At 56.7% G+C, this 23474-nt stretch overlaps 1 protein-coding gene across 2 annotated transcripts in view; it reads right to left on the bottom strand.

The window, feature by feature from the left end:
• Positions 1–23474, bottom strand: part of KCND3 (potassium voltage-gated channel subfamily D member 3) — a 179265-nt gene that overhangs the window by 65485 nt on the left and 90306 nt on the right. The gene's annotated exons all lie outside the window — the stretch shown is intronic.

Here is a 23474-nt window from a genome sequence, read left to right as displayed (position 1 = left end):
AGGTCCGGCCTCAGGGCCTTTGCACCGATGCCTCCCTCTGCCTGGCGCAAACCCTGGGCTAACGTCACTCCGCTCTTTGCTCAAGTGCCACCTCGTCAGCGAAGCTCTCTGTGGCCACCAGTGCAAGGGCCCCTCCCTGGCCCCCTTCCTCCCTCCAACTCACGTCCGCTCTGTCCTCCAGTGGCCAGGGTGACCTTTCACAAAAGCAAAGCGATCGTGTCTGCCTCCTGTTTAAAAGTGTTTCTTGGTTCTCATGGCTGTTGGGAGATCCTGACTCCCCGGCAGGACAGAGGAGGCCGCGAGGCACCGATGCTGCACCTCGGGCTCCCGCTGGGAGACGTGCCAGTTGGGAGCTGCAGGGCTGACCCGGCTGAGGCTCCTGTTCTCCCGACCCCCCCCACCCCACCTTCCCACGGTGCAGAGCCTACCCCGTCGCCTTGCAAGAAGCTCTCCAGGGCACCTGAGCCTCAGCACTCCCTCCTCTAAGAAGAGAAGGGACCTCAGAGTGCCAAGGAAAGGCTTGGAATGGGTGCTAATGGGAAGGAAATGGATGGGCGGGAGGACTCCATGAGCCCCTGCAAGTTTGGGGTTTTACTCTCTCCCTGAGCTCAGCAGGAACCTCTCGGAGACCCCAAATGACACAGCGCCCCACCTGGCAAGGGAAGGGTGCTAGGATTTTTCTTGGAAACATCTGCTTTCCTTTACCTCTGGGCATTGCTAGGGGCTGGACAGTGCTGTCCAGAAGCCACAGAATAGGGAATTTACAGGATCTAGGAAGTACCTCCTTGTGTCTACCCTGCATCTTGCATGCTGCAGTGTCATTCCTCAGTGCGAGTGGAGAGCCAGGAGGCCCCCTGTTGCTGTGAGAGCTGGGCCCCTCTGAAACAATACGAGAGAAGGTTTATCAAGCCTTTATCGTGTGCCAGCGCTGTCCTTAGCACCTGACTGGCACAGACCACCCGTTCCTCACGACAGCTCTAGGAGGTGCGTCCTAACGGATGGGAGTTTGGAGCTCCAGCCTCCCAGGAGGTGTGGGCAAGCCTTTCCCCACCCCCAGCCCCTTTTGAGAAGGAAGCCTCTGCCTTCCCCAGGAAAGCCGATTGACCCCAAGGACAATCGGGACAACCTGAGGAGGCCACCTCCGTGGTGCTGTCCTGCTCTAGCCACACCTGGCGTTGACGCGGCCCCACAATCATAGGGCCTCCCAACAGTAGCAACCGGGACAGCGCCTGGAATACGGTGGGCACTTGAAAAACGTTTGATGAATACACGGACTTATTGAGCATCTACTTAGTGCCAGGGCTCTGAAAGATCGTTTGCACACGTCATCTCATTGAAGCTGCACAAAATCCTAAGAAGAAGCTGTTATGAATTCTGTTTAACAGATGAGGAAACAGCAGCTCAGAGCAAATAAGCAGCTTAATCGAGGCCGCAGGACTAACAAATGCTGGAGCTGTGCTGACAGCTCCCCCTGAGATAAAAATAGCATCGCATGCCCCGCCCCCTTGGGGAGGCAGTGCTCTGGGCCTGGGAGAAGAGTGTGGGTCTTCCCCAACCCCACCTTGCTGGTCTGGAATTCAGCCCCACCCACGCTGCCAGTGGATGACCCAGGCTCTCCGGGTTCCCTCCCAGCCCCACCAATCCTTGAGTCCCCGCTGTGAATCAGTGACAGATCCAGTTTAGTGCCCCGGGTGAGGCTGTGACTGTGCCTGCCTCAGCAGGGAGGTGACCCCTCCTCCGTCCTTGCCCTGTGACAAACAAGCTCTCCTCTCATTCAGGTAGCTCTGAAATAGCACCTCCTCCATGACGCCTTCCCAGACTGACTAGATGTCAGCTGTCAGCAGACAGAGAAAGCTTTGGGCCCAGATCTCAGGCAGCGCCTGTCCTTGTCTTCTCGGATTATGATCGGGACATCTCTCTGAAGATCTCGGTCCCAGCAAGGGAGTCTCCCTATCGTGCTGGAGGGAAGCTCCCATCCAGGCAGGACCTGCTGGCACAGCCCGGCTCACCAGCTCCCACTTCCAAAGGTACCCACTAGGTGTGTACCCTCACCAGGTACGCACGCCAGTCGACCTGTGACAAGCCGAGGGACAGCAGGGTGGGCGGTGGGGAGAAGTACATGGCACAGATAACAATTTCAGGTGCAGGGGGAGCTTCCTTTAAAAGAGAGAAAAGCGTTTCTCAGGGGAGGCTCTGCGGAGGGTCCCTGGGTCGCCCCAGTAGCCCGAGTCCCCACCCTGGGCTCCAGGGAGGATGTGCCCTCATCCCGGGCTCGGGGATCGCGGCACGTGGGGGCACTTCTGTTTGTTTAGATGTCGGGATTCCTTTCCCTCCCTCAGCACCGACTCAGGAACTTGGAACAGTCAGCCTAGTGAGATCTCTTTAAAAGCCTCCTTTCACAGACCAGAAAACTGAGGAGAGAAGACTGGCCGCAGGCCCACAGCACGACCCCCCTCGTAGGAGGCTCCCTCTGCCGCGTGTCGATGGAGGAGGCCAGAGGCAGGCAGGAGCCGCCGGACCCGGCAGCACGCTCCCCTCCCCCCGCCCCTGCCTGCTCCGTCCCCACCGCCTGGGGCAGCACGCCCAGGCTGGCAGGGCAGGGCTGGGGCGCAGGGGGGCTCTGCGGGGAGCGGGGCCTGCGGGGCTGGGGCAGACGCCAGTGACAGGGGCAATTTATTTCTCGGGCACAGATTAGACGGCAACTGAGAGTTTCTCCCTCTGCCATCCATCAGCGGGGCCGCCTCCGGCAGCCTCCGTGGGTCAGGAGATTTGTCTTGACTGCGCCGCTCTGCCACCGCGTGTGGGCTCCTGGGGCTCTGGCCCGCCGGAGATCCCAAACCGGCGGCAGACGGAACCAGACCCAAAGATCGCCCACAGAGCGGGTGGCTCGCCGTCAGTGCCCCCCACCCCTGGTCCCCGGGCTGCAGAGGCAGGAGGCGGCTCCACGAGGGCCTGCAGGGAGCAAGGCTGCTCTTGGGAGGTCCCTGCCCCAGCCACGAGGGGTGCAGCCCCTGGAGACCCTGCCCAGGACCACCCCAGGGATCTCTTCAACCTCTGCATTGATGAGAAGGCGCTACCAGCCAAAGGGGTTGGCAAACTTTTTCTATAAAAGTCTGGAAAGTAAATATCTTAGGCTTTCGGGCTGTCACAACAGCTCAGCCTGCCCCTGTGGTGCAGACGCCACGTTTACGTAACGTGGACAGAGCAGCCACGTTCCAACCAAACTGTGTTCACAAAACACAGGCGACCGGCCCCTGGGGCACGTGCTGATGACCCCCGACCGGACCCTGGGGAATCTGGAGAGATTCCATCTTCTTAACAGGGTTTATCGATTTAAAACGATGATAACGTTTACACTGAAAAACTGAAAATTTAGTGGTGGGGCTACTGGAGTTCACCCTAATCTGATAGGGCGAGTCCCCCCATCGTCCCCTCAAGTGTCAGCAACCACGTGATCCGCTCTCACCTGGCCCTGGGGCCATTACCTCGGGACTCAGCCTTCTTCGGCGCCACACAGGAAGGGGCAGGAGTTCCGAGAACCAGCTCTGGATGCATCCGTCCTCACTCTGCTACGCACTAGTTGTACGACCTGAGCCTCACTTGCCTCAGTTTCCACATCTGTAAAATGGGGCGACGGCAGTCGGCCCACACAGAGCCAGTGCGAAGGTGGAAGAGTCACCGCAGAGGAAGCATGGGGAGCGGGCCCGGTGCGCAGCCAGTCCTCGCGGGCAACTGCTGCCGGACCCTGGAGAAGCTTCGGGAAACACCGGCCCGAGGCCGGTCGGCCGGCCCTGGGTGACGTGGGAGGTGGAGGTGCGGGGACCCTGTTCCTGCCAGATGGGCGATAGGCGGCTGTCCCCAACCAGACACACCTTGGCCTTGGGCGTTTGGGATTTCCTTTTTTGCCTTTGCCTGCTTTGGTCAGTAAAACATACATTCTGATGTTGCCCCAGGCCCCAGTCATCTGGCTCTTTCAGGGCTAACCCGAGATGAACACGTGGGGCCCTTCCTTACGTCCAGGCTTCCTTTCATGCAGCTTGAAAACAGTTGCCCAGCTCTGCCCGACCCCCGGCCCCAGTCGGCCCCGGCTGCTGCTGCTGCTGCTGCGCCGGCCCCTCGAGGACACCCCTGGGACTGTGGAAGGCATCTCGGGGGGAGCTCCCAAGGCGGCAAGGTCAGGCGGGTCCCCAAACGATGCCTTTCAGAACGGCTCACTGTTATCCTCAGCCTTGACCTCACAGAAGGACACAGCAGGAGGGAGCACAAGTTTCCCCAGGAGAAACCAAACAGTGTGCACATCTGTCTGCCCGTTTGTGCACGGGGCCGGGGGGTGGGGGGGTGTGGGGGAAGGGAAGGCCGAGGAAGACACAGGAGACAATCCGGTCGGAGAGGACGCTCACGTACCCAACGGGCACAGTGTGAGACTGTGGACAGGCACGAGGTGGTGGACACAGGAGACAAGAGGAGACGGGAAATAGGAGAAATGGGAAATAGACGTAGGGTGGTGACAGAATGTCAGGGACAGGCAGAAAGTCAACAGCTCACCTGGGTCCCAATGGGTCCCTGGCCGTGGTGCTGAACTCCAGGGCCCTCCCCAGCCCAGGCGCGGAGGCGTGCTGTGAGTTGAAGCAGGCTCCCTGTTGCCGTTATTGGGTCCCCGGTGCGTGCCAGACACACTGCCTCGTGCTCTCACGCGCGCCATCCCATTCAACCACACAGGCACTTCCTGCTCAACGATTCGAAGAACCGCCCATGTCCCGCCTTCCATCACTCAAACCAAAGCCCAGATGGGAGTGAGTGCTGACGAAAAGCATCTTATTTTGGTACCAGGACCTTCCACATAGGCAAGGGCGAGACCTGGTCTCTTGTTACATCTACGTGACGACACAGAGGTCAGGGCCGCCCAGGGAGTGAGCCAGGACGGACCTGGTTGGGCACGCGTCCCACTGGGATACGGGGGCAGGTTCCGGGGAATTGTCAGGGTTGCGTGAATTCGTATCTCTAAAGGAACGGAGAAATGATGTATCCAGAAGAGAACGACGCTTTCACAGGAGGGATCCTAGCAGTTCAAGCCCATTCCAATTGCATTGCTGCTAGTCAAAACAGTTTTGGACTCTCTCCATCTTTTTTTTTGGAGTTCCTTTAAAGACATTTACTTATAGCTTTTCAACAATAAACAATCCCTCATTTTGCGGGTGCAAATTATTTTGGAAATGAAATAGGTTGATCATTTAAATTTTATGTAAAAAATGTAATAGATTTTATTTTTTAGGCTAGTTTTAGGTTCACGGCCAAGCGGAGAGAATACCATCTAGCTTTTCTGCGTTGTTTTTCTCTGGATTTGTTTGGTTCTTTGAACAGGCACGCGGCGGCCGGGAAGCCGAGCAGTGATGTTTTGGGTCCAAAGCAAGGTGTGACTGTAACGTATGAGGGCTGCCTTTCCCATTTAATCCCTAAATCGGCTCCAAGAGCCACTTCTAGAGAGTATCCCGCACCCTACCGGCGATGCCAGCGCCACTGCCCAGCATGCAGCCTCCCAAGGCAGCGCTCCCAAGGGCACCGCAGTCTTTCAGACGAATTTCTTGGAGAGACTCCTCTGTGTGCTTACTTTTATTTTTTAATTTAATTTATTTTTTTAAAGATGTGAGTTTTTTAAAAAGATTTTATTTATTTACTTTTAGAGAGGGAAGGGAGGGAGAAAGGGAGAGACAGGGAGAGAGAGAGAGAGAGAGAGACATCAATGTGCGGTTGCTGGGGGGGGCATGGCCTGCAACCCAGGCATGTGCCCTGACTGGGAATCAAACCTACGACACTTTGGTTCACAGCCCGCGCTCAATCCACTGAGCTACGCCAGCCAGGAGGTGTGTGCTTACTTTTAAAAATAACCTTATCACTTTGAAGTCCTGGCTCTGCCCTTACTCATCTGTGTGACCTCGGGTGAGTCCCGAACTTCTCTGTGCCTCTGTTCGTTCATCTGCAGACGGGGGAGAGTAGGTGCTGCCGAGCTGACACGGGCAACCTGTGCTCAGGTGGACGCCTGGCCTGGAGTGCGCATGCAGCCCCCGGTCACTTCCACCCTCGTGCCCTCCGTCTGCCGGGCACGGCCCCAGGCAGAAGGGCCAGAGAGTGGAGGCGAGTGAGATCGCTGGCCCGGGGTCTGGCACCAGGAGGGCACTCAGTGCGCAGCTGTCAATGAACTAGAACTGAGCGAGGCCCCTCGGGAGCCGGAGGGCTTGTGGCAGGATTTATTGAGGACAGAAAATTCTCTTGGGGAGATCTCTAAGACCTCCATTTTGGGGTGTTTTCTGAGTGTGCACTGGGTGAGACGGTGCAGGTGGAAGCAAAGCAGGCCTTGGGGTCCTCTCGGAGCGCCCCTTCCCTCTGGGGACCCCTCTCACTGCTTTTCCACGTGGGGAGTAAAGGGCTCTTCTTGTCACCGGGAGGCAGGGCTTGCCAAAGTGTTAGTTTCTGAGACTTAACCCCTGCTCTCCTGGGGTCCCATGCATGTCTGAGAGTGAAAAAGCTTTCCACACTCGAAGAACAGGTTTGCCAGGAAAAGCCTTGCAGGCGCCTCCACAAAGGGGAGGGGGAGGGTTGTGGGCATTTTGTGAGGACCCCCGTAGAGCCCTCTGGGCACAGTGAAAATCCTACACCGGATGAGACAATGTCATGGGCGAGAGCCCAGGCTACGGTGCTGGACAGACCTTGGCTCCAGCACTCACACGGTGGGACCGCATGGAAGCTTTCCTGGTGCCACGCCACAGCCCTCCCCTTCCCCAGGGAGAATCCTGGTGTCGACCTCGCCGAACCGTTACAAGGTCTCAGGGGCGGGAGGCCTGTGGAGCACCCAGCAGAGCGCCTGGCGCAGGACACCTTTTGAAGGTGTCACCAGTATTACTTTAAACGGCTGACTCACAGTAGCTTCCGTTTACTGAGCACTTACTATGTGCCGCACATCCTGCTGAAGCACTTCATTCCCATGATTTCACGTGGGCTCTGCAATAATCCTTTGAGGCCTTATTCCCATTTTACAGTTGAGGAGACTGAGGCAGGGGAACTTAGGTGGGTGTACCCCGTAGTGATACAGACAGTGAGCGGGGAGCCAGGCTTGAAACCCGGTGCCTTGACTCCAAAGCCCGTGGTTTTGAGTCCCGTGTGGTCCCCTTGCGCAAGCCGCCCATTCTACCCCAGGCCCTCGCACAGCAGGCCGCCAGCAGCCCCTGACCGCAACCAGACCAGCTTCCCCCTTTCCTTTCCCTTATTCTATCACTTCCTTAAAAAAAAAGTCTGCTAACATTCACAGGCTACAGACCTCTGGCGATCTCATGTGACACGGAAAGGCACCAGCTGTCAGAAGAGCAGGCAGGAGCCGAGCCCCAGCCCCCGCCCCAGCCCGCGGGACCCCAGGAGTCCTTGGCGTGGGCCTCCTCCCCGCCTCCATTCCAAACTGGTCCAGCAGCCTGGACTCTCTCCTTCGTCACAGCGTCCCCTCGCCCTCTTCCGCCCTCAGCGTCACCACGGGATCTCGAATGAGCTGGGCTGGGGCCACGTTCCGTACACTGGCCCACGTGTTCTGGGGATCTCAGAGCCCCTGCCCACAGACTGGGAACCGAGACGGGAGCTGAGACAGAGGGCCAACAGGGACCACTGAGTGGTCGTGAGGCAGAGGCGGGACCAGAGCCCCAAGGCCCCCCTCGTCCACCTCTGCACGAGGGGACTTGTGAGCGCCTGTCCGCACACGACATTGGCTGAGCCGGTCGATGAACTTGAAGCTCAAGGCTCCAAGCGATGCTTGGCCCCCAGAGCTCAGTCGGGAAGGAGGGGAGGCGTGAGCCAACACAGTGATCGTCCATCGCGTCCTGGACCCTGGGCCAGGTGGTTTCACAGGAGCAGCTCAGGTGAGACCCCTGCAAGGAGGTAGTGTGAGCCTGCTTTTACAGATGAGGACAGCGGAGTTTACGGGGATCAGCACGCAGCCAGCAAGCAACGGCCCAGGTTGGGGATTCAACACGTACTTTCCCTCCCTCCAAAGCTACCTCCCAGAAAGAATGAACACACACACACACACACACACACACACACACACACACACACACACACACACAGAGCCAGGCACTGAAATGAAGTGCTCGGATCAACTCAGAACCCCAGATCGCTGCACTGTGCATGCTCCCGGGGCCAGTGGGCCAGGGAGCAGCCTCACCGAGACACACACTGGCAGAATAATAACAGGGAAACAGTTTTGACACTTGCTACCTACCAAGCACTGTTGTTCTACGTGTCAGCTCATTCAGACTTCTCCAAGATCCCAGGAGGGAGGTGTGATCGCTCCTCCCATTTTGGAGACGAGAAAGCAGAAGCACCGAGGCTGAGGCACTTGTCCAAGGCAGCAGGCCCAGCGCACAGCTGTGCCAGCGACTGACCCCCAGCTCCGGCCTTGTCTGCTCCCTGCTCTGAGCCAGGCCCGCCGCCGCCCTCAGTAACGGGCTTTCTGCAGGCATGAGAAGGAGGCCGGGAAGCAGGAGGCAGGGAGGAGAGAGGGACTTCACACCTATTTTTTCCCCATTCCTGCCCTGGTAGCTCCGGCAGTGGCCCTCGGCTCCCGCTGCAAACGCTCCTGGGCCTTTCGGAACCAGCCTCTGGGCTCCCTGGAGGCCAGCCGCAGCCGGGCGGCACCCCGCCCAGGGGTCTGAGCGCCAGCTCCTCGGAGCTCTGGGTTCTGGTGGAAGCCTCCCTCCTGCCCTCCTGCTCCGGAGAGGGCCGCGTGTCCTGCGCGAGTTCTCTCTGGTGACTCCCCTGTCCCCTTCTGCTCCTCCGGCACTTGTGCAATGAACTCCGCGTGTCAACTGCCCTGTGTTCCAAGTGCCTAGGGGGGCTTCTGTTTTCCTGACCGGACCCTGGCTGCGGCAGGACCTGGCTCCAGCAGCGTGTTACTGGAGCATGTTCTCTCGGCCACTGGTGCCTCGATGGCCTCTTGGGAGCTGCAGCAATTTCCAACCCCAGCCGGCAGGGTCCCCGCAGTCACTTCTACTATTTCATACTCCCCCCACCCCCGGCCCACACCAGGTTCACTTCTGTCCAGGAAGCACTTAGGATTCCCTAGTGGACCCCGGGCGCAGGTTCCTTGCAGAGGCTTTCGGCTGTGGGATGGGTCCTGGCGGGGCCCTGGGCCTGGTGCGCACGGAGACCTGCTGGCCTGACGCCTGCTCCCTGCACTCTGACGCCGGGCACGGGGGCACTCTGCCACAGACTCAGACTGGGCCCAAATGAAGAGGACAGATGGTCACTCTGACATGGAAGGAAATTACTGGGAGAAATAAAGGTTTACGGCTTTAATTAGAGGGCCGGCTGGTGTCGGTGCCATTTTGAAACGTGCGCATCATGGAGAGACGGGCATCCGGAGTGGGGGCACTCCCGGGAGGGCTTTCAGCGAGGGTGCCCGGTGGAGACAGCTTTGGTCAGGGGAGGGGAGCACACCCCCAAGGCTCAGAATGGCAGCCGCATTAGCCAATGAGGACGGCGCAGTGGGGTCTCTTGTCTAAGATGGTATATGGGATTGCACTTGGTGAAAGAAAAAAAAGACAAAAAAGAAAGAAATAGACTCCATCCAGCCACTTTGCCAACCATCCAGCCATCAGTACATCTGTTTATTCCTCTAACAAACACTGACTGAGTCCCTCTCCTGTGCACAGGGGTGGGGGATGGGAGACAGATGAGTCAGAGACGGGTCCTGTGCCGGAGGGATCCCTCCCTCCTGCGGGAGGGAGGCGAGAAGAGGAAGGGGCGCCTCTCGCAGGAGTGACTGTGGCTGACGGAGGGAGCAGCCGTTGAGACGGGGGGGGGGGGGGGGCCAGGGCGGGCAGATGGGAGGCACACCGAGGAGAACTCGGGGCGCGGGAAGCAGTGGAGGCTTCGGGAAGAGAAGGCGCAGCGGTGATGGGGACGCGGGAAGGGGAGCGGAGACGAGGCCGTGAGAGGCCTCCAGTCTGAGCTTCATTCCAGCAGGGAGGCACCCAACGTGGTCGAGTGGGACACGAGGTGGTGAAAACTGCTTCTCAGGAGAGTGTTCCAGAAGCACGGCAAGCACGGACGGTGGTCGGGGTGACAGGTAAGAAGTCGTCGTGAGGTCAGGGCAGTGAAGGCGTGGCGAAGGCGTGAGCCGTGAGAGAGGCAGAGCAAATGTGGACAAGGCAGTGAGCCCAGGGCGCGGCGGTGACCTGCGTGGTCAGCCCTGGCGAGCGGCAGGGAGGAACCACGCCGGGGTGGTAAGGAGGACGGCTGCGTCACCACGAGAATGGGGGAACGGGAAAGAGAGGAGGAGACTGAAGGGCTCAGGCTGTGAGGTCCGCTCTGGACACACTGAGTTTGAGGGGTTGTGGGGATTAAGGTGGTAGGGATGCAGGCTAAGGTGGGAGGGATGCAGCCTAAGGTTGTAGGGGTGCAGGCTAAGGTGGTAGGGATGCAGGCTGAGGTGGTAGGGATGCAGACCAAGGTGGTAGGGAAGCAGACCAAGGTGGTAGGGATGCAGCCTAAGGTGGTAGGGATGCAGGCTGAGGTGGTAGGGATGCAGGCTAAGGTGGTAAGGATTCAGGCTAAGGTGGTAGGGATGCAGGCTAAGGTGGTAGGGATGTAGGCCAAGGTGGTAGGGATGCAGGCTAAGGTGGTAGGGGTGCAGCCTAAGGTGGTGCAGCCTAAGGTGGTAGGGATGCAGGCCAAGGTGGTAGGGATGCAGGCCAAGGTGGTAGGGATTAAGCACAAGGTTGGAAAAGGAGGTGGCATGGAGTTCAGGAGAGAAGTTGGGGATAGGATATTAACCAGGCACCATCTGCCTTCACCAAGGCTAGCAGATGTAGCTCTGAAGTTAGACATGATTTCCTCAGGAAAGAGTACTGAGAAAGAGCAAAAGAGAGTCCAGGAATGATTCTTGGGAAAACCTATGTGGGCAAAGTGGAGGAAAGGAGGAAGCAGAGGCGCAGAAGGACCGCAGGAGGGAGCGAAAGGCGAGAGAAGGCCAAGCAGGGAGGGCAAAGCATGGGGAATGGGGGGACGGATGCCACAGGCTGCCAGAGGCCCAGGACAGGAGGGACAGGAAGAGGCCACTGGCTCTGGGGGCTGAGAAGTGGCCAGTGAGTGTCAAGGGAGCAAGTTTGGCAGAGTGGTGAAGGCCAGGGCTCGATTAAAAAGAGCTAGAAATAATCACAAAGACAATAATAAAAACAATAAAACTTTGCCCGATGCTTCCTAAGTGCCAAGCACTTCCTAAATACTTTACATGTATTAATGCATTTAATCTTCCCAGCAAACTCTATGGGGTGAATGCTGTTATTATCCCCATTTTACAGATAAGCGAACTGGGGCATTGAAGGAATGAACAAGAAAGGAGAAGACTGTTGATTTCCCAAGTGTGCTCAGCAGAACCCTGGTCCCGTAAGAAGGGCCACGTGCACGGGCTCTGGGGTGGAGCAAACTGGCCTTGCCCCATAGAAGATGTAGGCCAGTCCGTATATCGAGGACTGAGGAAGACTGCACCAAAAGAACCTGGCCTCGTTTTGCTAAGTCCAGCGTTTTCTGAACCTATTTGATCTGCAAACCTTCCTACTGTGACCACTCAATGGACGGTCCCGTGCGGGGCACACTCTGGGGCGTGCTGGCGAAGACCCCTTCATAAAGTCAGGAACAGAAATCTGAGGGGGCTGGGAGAGCCCTGCTCTTGTTTTCTAGGGGGCAAGGGCTGTTTTATGATGAGGAAGCAACATTGTGGGGTGAGCTAAAGGAAGAGGGGGGTGGAGATAATGGGAAATGAGGAACCTTAGGGCCAGACAGTAAGTCAACAACATACCGATGGAGATTTGAGCTGTGCTTTTTGGGAAAGAGATCACGAGAGAGCAAATTCTTACCAACTGCACCTCGGGCTCTTTAAGGTGGCCTGGCCCCTCCTATGTATGCACTGAGCATGCTCATCAATTTCATCAGGGCAGATGCCTGCATAGGTTTAGGGAGCAATCAGATTGTTCTGAATCTCTTTTTACTTTTAGCAAAAAAAATTATTTTTAGAGGGGAAGGGCGGGAGAAAGAGGGGGAGTGAAACATCGATGTGTGGTTGCCTCTTGTGCAACCCACCTACTGGCACATGGCCTGCAACCCAGGCATGTGCCCTGACTGGGAATTGAACCGGCAATGCTTTGGTTTTCAGGCCCGAGCTCAATCCACTGAGCTACACCAGCCAGAGCTGTTCTGAATCTTCTTTCCCATTCATGCCACAAATACAACTGGACGGAGTCTGGGCCAGGTGCAGTGTTGGGCATTGGTCTTATTCTGTTGCTGTCTCTTCTCACCTCTCAGCTCTGCAACCTGGGTGTTGTTCCTGCCTCTGATCTTTGCACTTGAAGCTGCGCTTGGTTTTCCCAGAGCCTGAAGACCAGTTTTTCTGCTAGCTTCTGACTTATGCCTCTGTGGCTCCCAGTGGCCCACGAATGTTGGGGTAGTAATGCCGATCCAGTCCTGGGCCATCAACCTCTGACACTGTCCCCTGGAGCAGTGTCCCAGCCTGGCCTGCCTTTAACTGTCACTGCCTTCTGCTAGGACGTGTGTGCATGAGGGGGATGGGAGGGTGAAGGCACTCAGACAAGAAGAGACACTACAATGTAGCCAGGACACAGGAGGGGCGCTCTCCTTTGGGACCGTGCGCCTGGCTGCGTACGTAGTAGGTGTGTAATGGTATGGCATGTGGCACAAGGCACACATTGTGTGACAGATGGCAGGAGTTACTGGATGAAGACTTTGGAAGAAAAGAGTCTTAAACCAGTAGTCCCACTCGGGGGCCGGGATTTGTGGGCAGGAGGAAGTCTGGCTTGGAAATGCTGCTTTCCGGATGACGGACGGCCTGTGTGGGCCAGACTCATTCCTCGGGGAAAGAGATGCTGCCCGCTCCACCTGGGAAGACGGGCGAAGTGCATTTAAACACACAGCTGCAGCGCCAGCCCAGGGCCCCCGTCAGGCGCAGGGCATCTGGCCGGAGGGTCTCTTTCAAGCAGACGTTCATTACAGGCTTGTGCTGAGCACTTAACGTGCCTTCTCTTTCCCAGCTGCCGAATGCCTGTTTCCAAGTTACTGAGATTCACCGGGAAGTACAGCTCATAGGCGAACACAGATCAGCCCCCTTGCGACTAGTGCGAAGCTGCCTGCCTGGCAGCCGCTGGCACTCAAGATCCATGAACTATTTGGCACAGCCGGCAGAACAGAAAATGCACTTGGACGGGGCTGAGGGTGGGGACGGGGTTAATTCTTGGGCTCCTAATGAATCCGATTGCGGGCGACACTCCAGGATGCCCAGGTGGATGACATGCGGGGCCGGCTGTCTGCACAAAACACTGAGTCCCCTGAGATGTTCCCCACTGTTCCACACTCCCAGGGAGCTTCCAAGCAGCCTGACCCAGGCCTTAACGGGTGTGCGCTCGCAGCCGGCCAGATCATTTCCTCACTGGCGAAGCACAACATCGCTGGGAAGGCAACCGCGCCGCGAGATGCGTACAGTATCTGTGCGTCGCAGCACACGCGGGAGCCCAGCAGCAGTGCGCTTCTGGGTTCTCCGCTGCTCTCTGAATGAATCACCGCCCAGCCCTGCCCCCCCACCCTGAGCAGGGACTAATTTGAGGAGCTGCAGGCCAGGAGGCTGTTTTAGCAAAATCCGAGAACATACACATTCAAGTGTGTTGTTCTCTCAAAACGGTTACCTGGGGACTAGCTACTGCCTTGTTAAGACACTCCCGGACGTTCGTTACTGGGGGAGGGGGGCACTGCCGTTGCCACTTCTTGCCCATTCTTCAGTGCGCTCGTCGGCCGCTGAGGGGCAGATCTCCATCTCGGGAGGGCAGAGTCGATTTTTAGTGGCAGCGGAAAGCATCGTGGAGTCAGGTGTAGTGAGTCAAGTGTGATCTTACAGTTCTTACTCATAAAGATTTGTTTTCCCTGTTCTCTCTCTCTCTCTCTCTCTTTTTTTCACCGAGAAAGCGGCTGAAGATGAACTTGCATGTGTGAGCGTTGCCTGAGTGAGCGGTGAGCTCACCAGTGCTCTGCCGAACAACATGAGCAACGGAAAACCCACCTCCCCCCGCAGCCGTGGCACGCACACCTCTTCTTGTTCCGGGCGCCATCCCACTGGCCTCCGGGGCCTCCCCTGGGTGAGCGAGCTGCTAGAACGCTGCCTCCAGCATCGCGCTCGGGGCCGGACTCCCTCGCCAGCCAGCCAACTCCTCACCCACCTCCCAGCGCCGCTCCCCAGCCCGTGCCAGGAGAGACAAACGTATGCGAATGTCAATGTCCAAGGCGATCAGGAGGATGCAACCATGGCAACGGCCTCCAGAGAATGAACCAACTGTCCCGGGGAGACAGTCTGGTTCTGGAAGGGCGAGGTGGGCTCGCAGCGACCTGGGCTAGACGCCTTCCCAAAGGGAGGCTTTGAAGCTGTTCCCGGAAAGGAGGCCACGGTGTGTGGAGCCCTGAAAGGGCGGCTCAGGGGAGGTGGAGCCTCGGAGGTGGACTCCGCTGTTGTTTGTAGTCAGAGGGAGTGCGGGCTCAGGTGAGAGGGGGTGGGCTGTGCTGCGGTGGCTCTCCGCTCGGTGAGCTATATGCTTTACATTTATCAAGCGAGAGCCTCCATTGATCCCTGATCAGGTCTCGCGGGAAGGCAGGGGAGCTGTTCCAGAACCTTGCCCCATTTCACCGAACCAGTCCCCCCCTCTTTCAAACATCTGGGCTGCAAGCGCCACTCTGGGGACTGGCCATTCTGGGCCAATGAAAGAATGAGATTTCTAAGAATGAAGATTCAGAAAGCCAGACTCCAAGGGAGGGGTCCTGCAGCTCAGGGAGAATTCTCACGAGAACGGCATCTCCTGCTCTGTTCCTTCCAGACCCACCGCCTCTGTTGGCACGGGTCTCTGGAGATGGTCCCTGACATCGGGAGAAGTGATTTGGGGGCTGTCCCTAGTTGCTCCTGCCCCAGGGTGCCCCACAACCAGCTCTGACAGTTTCCATGTCCTCGTTTCCCTGGACACAGGGCCTCCAGGTTCCGGGAAACCAGACTCCCGTTCCCTCCTTTAAGGAAAACCATTAGACCTGCACTTAGCAACCACCAGGAGGGTATTTTTAGCTCTGGCAGAAGTATAATGTACCAAATGTAATAATCTCGGCCTTGAAGTTCCTCCCAGCCCCATTCAGCACGCAGTTGAGGCTGATGGATATTCACGGAAGGGGCAGAAAAGCAGCCCGCGCCGGTCCGCTGTCGGCTGCTCCCCTCAGGATCGGTGGCACAGCTCGGGAGCACGCAGACCGGGAAGCTGACCACTCAACCAGCGGAACAACTGGGCCCCACGTGTCTGCTTCTTCCTTAGGTCAAGTCCACGGCCCACGGACTGAATCCACGAAGCTGCCACCTCTGAGCCCACCAGTGGCCCAGACGCCCTCCCCTGACTTGGGCTGTGCCCTTGGGCAAGTGCCTTCACCTGTCTGGGCCTCAGCGTCCGCACCTTGTAAAGTGACTTCTCACCAGGGACATTCTTTAATTTCAAGGGCCACCACGTGGAATTGATTCCGGGCAAACCTCATGAGTGGGCACAGGCCCAGGGCAACCGAGCCGTGCGTTTGCCGAGTGCCCGCGAGGTTCTCACGTGGCTGCTCTGGACCTGGTCCAGGAGCACTGGCCCCATCCACTTCCCAGGCCCTCTGTAGACACACGTTAATTCCCAGGATGCAATGCGCACCGTCTGTCACCTCTGCTCCCAGGCTGCCTGTCCCGACTTCAGCAGGTGGGACCCCCAAACGCGTGCACGCATTTTAACTCCAGCCCAAGCAACGCAAAACCGGGCAAGTTCAGTCTGCTCCTCACAGGACTTACTCTGAGGGCAAAGCAAGGTGATTTATGGATTAGTGACTATTTTCAGACAAGCTAGGGGTAGAAAAGAGACAGATTTCATTCTCCCTCTTCTGGCCATGCTCGTCCCAAGGCAGATGGCTCAAGGAAAGGGGAGGAAGACGAGCAAAGGGAGCATCTGCTGGAGAAGCCGGAAGGGGGATCTGGCCCAGAGGTGGGGGAGGAGGGGGCAGGTGGTGGGAGCTGTCCCTGGTCCTGACCCCCCATCACACCTGGCTCCAGGGATCCTTGCCGCCTCCCCGCCTCCAGGCAGGGTGGCCCCACATCTGCACGGACCGCCTGGGATCCTATCTCGGGCTCCATCACTCACTCACTCACTCACTCATCCATTCAAACGCCTGTACAGACGTGCCTGCCATGCTGTGGGCACTGCGCTGGGGCCACACGCTGCCTTTGTCTGGGTGCCCCGGTCTTTCGTGGAGCCGGGACGAGGTTTCTCTGTATCTTAAGTTCACCTGTATCCACAAGCGCTTGAAACCCCATCAGGCCAGTGTCCCTGACGCTTTCAACTCCTCAGCATCTTTGTGCACGCACTTGAGAAGTGGCCGGGGGGGCCGGGGGAAGGCGAGAAGACACGTGAGCGGCGTGTGGAAGGGGAGTGGATCATTCCCTTCTGGTTTGACCATGACCCGTGAGGAAGGTCCACGGAGGACCACGCAGGGGCTTCACGGCTGGGAGGGGCGTGGTGGGGGAGGGGCATTAGGAGGGAGGGGCAGAGGCAACTCTATCTTGTGTATCAAGGATCCACAGCCCTTCTTCCATCAGCCACGCCAGGAGAAAGGCGTGACAATGGGGGATCTTATGTATTATTCCCAACCCCTTCAAAGACCATGCTATTGACCCCCAGCCTCGGATATGTAGCGGGAGCAGCGGAAAGAGTCCTTGACCTTCCTCTTGGAGCAGGTTCTTCACTCCACTCATAGAAAACTGGATCTCCGAATCCCAGGAAGCAAAGGAAGGCTGATGGGATTTAACAATAGCTCACATTTCCTGGGGCCCTACCATGTGCCGGGCATTTTAAAATCAATGTATCTACGTAAGTGAATTTACCTGATCCTCACAAAAACTATCCCACGGTGTCATTATTATTCACTCTCCTTCTTTTCAAAGGAGGAAGCTGAGGGACGAACAGGTAACGTGACTTGCCCAAGGCCACGGAGCTGGTCGACGGAGGGCCGGGGCATATGGAACAGAACCTCAGCGATAGCTCACCTCTGGGTTGCTGAAAAGGGCCGTCCGTACTTCTCTCCTCTGGCTCGTTGCCACTGCCAACCTCCTGACGAACAGGCAGAGAGGCGTGTGCGTGAAACCTCGTCCTGACTCTTTGCTGAATCCCGTTTCCCAGAGTGTGAAATGAGCTCCCCTCCCGCCAGCCACAATATGGCCCTATTATGCCTAATAGGACACGGGACTTCTTGTCAGCAGGAGCTCAGGGGCTGAGCAAAAGGGAGACACAGGGACGCTGCTTCCACTCCAGCATCCTTCCACCCAGGGCGCCCAGGGCAGAGGCCAAGGCCGCAGACGAGGCAGGGTCCACGGGTGGACCCTTCTCCCCATCCCTGACTTCTCTGCTCCGCTGCCCCTGCTGGTGTGGGGTCTGGGAGAAAGAACGGGGGGCAGCGTGGGGAGAGGTGCTCCCACCACGTCATGTTGTAGATGCTTCATCTGCACAGTGGCTGCTGAGGATGACAGGCGTAGGAGGCCACCAGAAAGGGCAGCCCCCTGAGCGGAGCTAATGGGGTGCTCCACACCCTCTCCCCATGTCCCTGCCTCTAGAACAACAGTGGGAGGGCAAGGGGTTGGGAACGCCTTCCGGCAGGGGCCCTGCGACAGTGAATTTTATGTGCCAACTTGACTGGGCCACGGGGTGCCCAGAGAGCGGGCCAAATGCTGTTCTGGATGTGTTTCCAAGGGCGTTTCTGGATGAGACTGACATTTGAATGGCAGACTCGAGTAAAGCAGATTGCCCTCCCTAGTGTGGGTGGGCCTCTCCTAATCAGTGGAAGGCCTTAACTAGAACTAAATGATGGCCTGAACTGTTGCATGGGTCTTTTCTGGCCTTTGGCCTTGAACGGAAACACCAGCTCTTCTTGAACTTGCACCCTCAGCGCTCCTGGTTCTCAGGCCTTTGGACTCAGGCCGGAACTGCACATCGACTCTCCTGCATCTGCAGCTTCCCAGCTGCAGACCTGGGCACTTCTCAGGTCCGTAATTGTGTGAGCCAATTCCTTGTAAGAAATATATGCATATCTCCTATTGGTTCTGTTTCTCTGGAGAACGCTGGCTAATACAAGCACCATAAATATTCATCGGTGGGGACCTGGCTTGGAGCTTGGTGGGCTGGGTTTCTACATGCAAAGGATGGTTCTGAGGCAATACAATTACATTCTTGCCTCTGAGCTACCAGGGATTACTCTAATGGTCCCTGAAATGCAACCTTGAGCAGGAAACGCTGCATGAAGTTACTTCCCTGGCCAAATATTCCTAGACATGGCCTATTTTTCAAAGCTCTCAATTAAAGTCCACACACAGAGCTCCCCACTCTTTCCCAGCTCTGTGTGTGCCCCAGGGCTGGAAAAAACCACATGACGTGAGAGTTTGAACATGCTTGATCTCAGCCTGGGAGAGGGAAGCTTGCTTGCATGGCCAGAGGGAAGGATGGTCCTGGGAAGACAATGTTGAATCCGGGGCGGGGGGTGGGGGTGGCGTTGCCGTCTTTACCAATGTCCTGCTTCCAAAAGGAAGGGCTCTCACCCAGGCACGTGTGTCTGCTTTCCTCAAGGTCTCCGAGGAAGGTACCACCACAAGCTTTCCTCATTTATTCCAGTGTCAGCTCATCCGGAAGATTTCAAACACATTTTTTAATTATAAGAGAAGTGGGTGTTTCTGCAATGCAACCTTGAGTAGGTGAATCCAGAGTAAGCCCGGGAGCTAAACTGTCTGGTTTGACCCCACCTCTGACATTGACCACCTCTGAGACCTCGGGCAAGTCACTTAAGGTCCTTGTATCTCAGTTTCCTCATCTGAAAAATGGGATGATTATAGTGATAACCACTTTTAAGGCTGTTGTGACAATTAAATGAACTAATATGTGTGTGTGTACACACGTACACATTCATAGATGGTCTGTCCAGAAATTACCCAGTCACGTGCTATAGAAAATAGTGGCATTTATAAAGAAGATACAGATACAAGAAACATTGTACACAGGACAATGACACCTCAGTGCCCTTCAAAGAAGCCACCTTGGGACCTCACGAAGTTCTCCCAGTGTCTCTTCCACTATTCAAAACACTGCAAAATCCTTGGTTGGAATTGCCATCAGCTGCCCCATCATATTTTCCTGAAACTCATCCATGGTCCAAAATCTCTTCCTTTTCAAAGGTGATTTTAGTTTTGGGAAAAGCCAGAAGTCATAGAGCACCAAATCTGGGCTGTAGAGGGGCTGAGTCACCTGGGCGACTTGTTTCACCAAAAAACTCTGCAAGAGACGTGATGCACGAGTGAGCAAGTTATTGTGATGAAGCTGCCAATCACTAGTGGCCCACAGCTGCGGCTGTTTTCATTGCGTTGCATCTCTCAACCGATGAAGAACATTGAGGTAGTACTCCTTGTTTGGCCTGAAGGGGTATACTCGTGATGGACAACACCTTTCCAATCAAAAAACACAGCATGGTCTTGATCTTGCTGTGACTTTGCCGTGCCTTCTTCTCGATCATCTTTGAAGCGTTTGTGCCACACTTATTTGCACTGCACTCATTGCACCATCCCCAAGCTTCTGTGGAGGAGTGTTTAAGTGTAACGCAAAATTTGATGCAGATTTATTGCTCTACTCTTTCAGTTATTTTGAATGCAACAGCCACACAGTGCACATGGCCACTCAACAGCGTCTACCACACCCCCCAACTAGTACAGTGAAGTCGTCATTGTTTATGCTTGTGCATTCCAGCCCACACTCCTTGGCTGCCAGGTTACATCCATGTCCCACAAGCCATTCTTGTTATGTTGACAATGGCTGGGCTTTTTCTGAACAGACCTCATACACATATCTTAGTGAACAGATGGCCTACAGGAGCACTACATACATTTTAAGCTGTTATTAGATACTTATCATTGGCAGAATAGTTTCACTGCATCCCCCTCTGAGCCCAGAGCTTGCCTGCTAATCAAGGAATGACACATATGATGATAATATAGGGAGATGTGAGATTTCAGACATCACTCACTGCCAGGAGCCCCAATCCAAGCTAGACTCAACAGCAGGACACTTGAGACATGGTTTTGATTGTCAAAGGACTGACCGGTCAGTAGAGTTCTAGAAGCGTAGCCCCTCCCCCTGGGTTCTAAATTGGCAACTACAGCAGAAAGTACAGGGGCAGAGCTCAGCCAGCCTCGGGAGGTCGACCCAGGGCACCTCTGGGGCCTGAGGGGCGAGCCATGGCCTCAGGCTACCCCAGCTGGCCAGATGGGGGGCACGGGGCTCCCGGGGGCATGGATTAGGAGAGAGGCACTCCGAGTGGTAACACAAGAAGTTTTGAAGCTCCCTGCTGGGACTTCTGTGCCGTGCCCGATCAGTGCGGCGCAGGAGCACAGTGTCTTAAGTAATAAAGGAGGAGGAGGGAACATAATCCAGGGAGAAATCAACTTATGGTTTATTTAAACCTTATTGAAATTTCGACTGTGGAAACATTTAAATATCATAGTTACTGCCGGGTATCTTCGCTCCTGCTATTCCCGGGTGGATGTTTTCTTGCACATTTGGTTCGGGGAGCAGAACAATAAAGCTGCTCAGAAATTGCTTTCCCACTGCTAGGTAATTACAACAGGTTTTCATCCCAAATGTAAAGAAGGAACCGTTCTATTTTTAATAAAGGGAGCACTCGATGGGTCCTGGCCTCCTCCACCCCCTAGGCCCTGGCTGCACTGGTCCTTCGCTCCCACACCCTCCGCTCTGTCCCCCCCCCCGCCATCCCTTCCTGTCCCCTCCCAGGCAGCTGGAGGGCAGCTCTGGGGGCTTGCGGGCCCCTCTGTCTCCCAGCCGGGGTGTCGGCGTGCCACAGTTCAGAGCAAGGGGCGGGCCCCTGCAGGTGTCTGTCAAGAACATTAAATATTTGGCCTGACTCCATCCAGGCCATCAAACTCACTCCTGTCTCCCTTTCCTACCCAGAATGACATATTTGCCACTTCCATCTTTTTTTTTTTTTAATCCCAAGCAAAACGAGCAGGATTAACTCCCATTTGTCAGCTCTGTCTGAACACAGGCGTGAGCTCATCAGCTCTCTCCCTCTAGACAGAGCACAGCGAGTGCCTCGTCTCCTCAGAAGCGCAATGGAGCCCGGCAGCCGAGCGGGCACCTGCCTGAGGCCGCGCCGGCTCAAGTCCCCGCCACTGCCCTCTGCTCGCAGCTTCTGTCGTCTGGCTTCTCGGGTCTAACTCTGGGCTGGCTGCCCGTCCCCTGACACCTTTCTTTCCTGACCCCTGGCTCTGGCTATACTGTGTGCTGGGGCAACACATTCTCCCAATGTGATGTCACCTCTGACGTCACCAGGAGGCAAAAACCACGGCGGCAGCATCTGTGCCCCTTGTGACACAGTGGAAGTCCAGGGTGGCCTCTGGGGCAGGGCAGAGAGCAGGGCCCCGGGGGCCAGCGGTTGTTCTGCAGCTCTGCGGCTCTGAGTGCCCCTGTCCCCCCGTCTGGGCCTCAGTTTCCCTCTCTGTAAAATAAGGAGGAGGGGCTAGGTATCTCTGAATGCCCAATACCCCACAACTTGACATTTCAACAATATCCCGCTTCGACCCACTGCCTGCTGTTTTGCCTCCTCCGTGCCCACACGTCCTTCTGAGTCTAAGCGTAACGGCTGGAGCCAGGCAAAAGCGCTGTGCCAGCCTCACGGGGCAACTGCCCCTCAGTTACCACGTTGCCCCGGGGGGAGGAGGAGGGCGAGGCAGGGCGCCGGCGGCCTGGCGTGAGGAAGGAATAGAAATGGAGACCCCGCGGCTTCGGAGGGACACACCAGCTGCAGCTTTGGGGGCTGACTCCCCCATCTATCTTTGCCCTCTGACCTTTGGGGAAGCCACTGAGCCTCTCTGAGCTCTGGTTTTTGTCATTGGTTTGATGGGGGGATGTTATCCACACCCCCAACTTAGGAGCACTGATGAGGAAATGAAACAATGTTTTTGGGGGAAGGAAAAGAAGCCAGAGGACCAAGGGGGAAACTGAGGCACAGGGTGCCCTATGTAAGTCTACACCTGACTGACACACCACGCTGGAGTGAGGGCCCCTTGTGGCTGGAGGTCAGTGTTTGTGAGCAGAGAGACCAGCCACTGCGTCTCCTTGCCCCGGGGCCCAGACCCCCGAGGGGCTTGGAGCGGAAGGTGAGCTGTCTGCTCTGGGTCTGCAGTGTGTGTGTGTGTTAGGGGGGCAGTGGTGACAGTGTAGGAAGTGCCCAAGCCCAAGGTGCCCCGAGGCTGGTTTTGGAGGTGTGGCCGGGAGGGGTGGGGGGAAGAGAGGAGAGCAGCGGCTGTGCTGGGGGCGGACAAAGGGAGAAGACAAAGATTATTTTAAACCTGTATTAATCACGGCTCCAAACGGGGACTGGGGGTGGGAGCCGCAGCTGCCAGAGGGGGGCTGGGGGGACAGAGGCCAGCAGGGAGGGGCCGGGCTCTCCCCTCCCACTGGGCTCGGCCCAGCCCCACCCAGAGCCTGGGACCTCGCTGAGTCCCTGTGGCTCACTCCAGAGGTCAAAGTAAGTAAATAGTAATGACTACACTGTGGCCCAGTTCCCGGGCCAACTGGTCTCCCTGCCTGCAGGCGCCCTCCTCACCTGCCCGCCGCCCTCCACACTGTCCCCACCACTTAGCCTAGAGCAACTGGGGTTGCATCCCTTTTCTCTCAGAAGCTGGTAATGACTTCCTGTTGCCCAAACAACTGGCCTCTTCCATGACTTGGCATTCCAGGGCCTTGGCAACTGCCTGTCTGGACCCTCCACCCCACGACCGAGCCTAGAGGCCTGTCTAGCAGCCACTGTCCACTCCGCCCTTTCCACGTGCCTGGCACGGAGCTGACCGAGTTCACACACGACCTCCCTGAAGACTCACACCCCCTTGCAGCTCACTGTTTACAGATGAAGAAACTGAGGCTTACACAGGTTGGGTAACTTGCGCAGGGTCTGTCTGACACCCATAGCCTGTGTCCCTAACTCCCCGGAGAGTTCCACAAACATTCCTGAGTTCCTGCTTGCCCAGCCCTGAGACGTCTCCTTGGTCCTTGCGGCCCTTACGAACATCCCCCTCATTCCTTGGGGCTCCTCCGTTCCAGTACCACCTAGTTCAAGAAGTCCCTCTGGTTGAAACTCAGCCATGGACGGAACAGGCATTCATTTAATATTTACCACTGCTTAGGCAGGTCCTGTTATCTCCATTCCACAGATTAAAAAAAAAAAGGAACTGGGCTCAGGGAAATGAGGCAAAGCGCCCACCTTCACACAGCTACCGAGCCACGGGGAGGGATTCAAAGCCAGGTCTTCCGAGGTCTCCGCATTCGGCA

This window comes from Phyllostomus hastatus, unplaced genomic scaffold, assembly GCF_019186645.2.
Source record: "Phyllostomus hastatus isolate PE091 unplaced genomic scaffold, TTU_PhHast_1.1 phas_scaffold_216, whole genome shotgun sequence".
In the NCBI taxonomy this organism is placed as follows: domain Eukaryota; kingdom Metazoa; phylum Chordata; class Mammalia; order Chiroptera; family Phyllostomidae; genus Phyllostomus; species Phyllostomus hastatus.
Note: the sequence above shows the minus strand (reverse complement) of the source record. Positions and strands in the feature narration are given on the sequence as shown.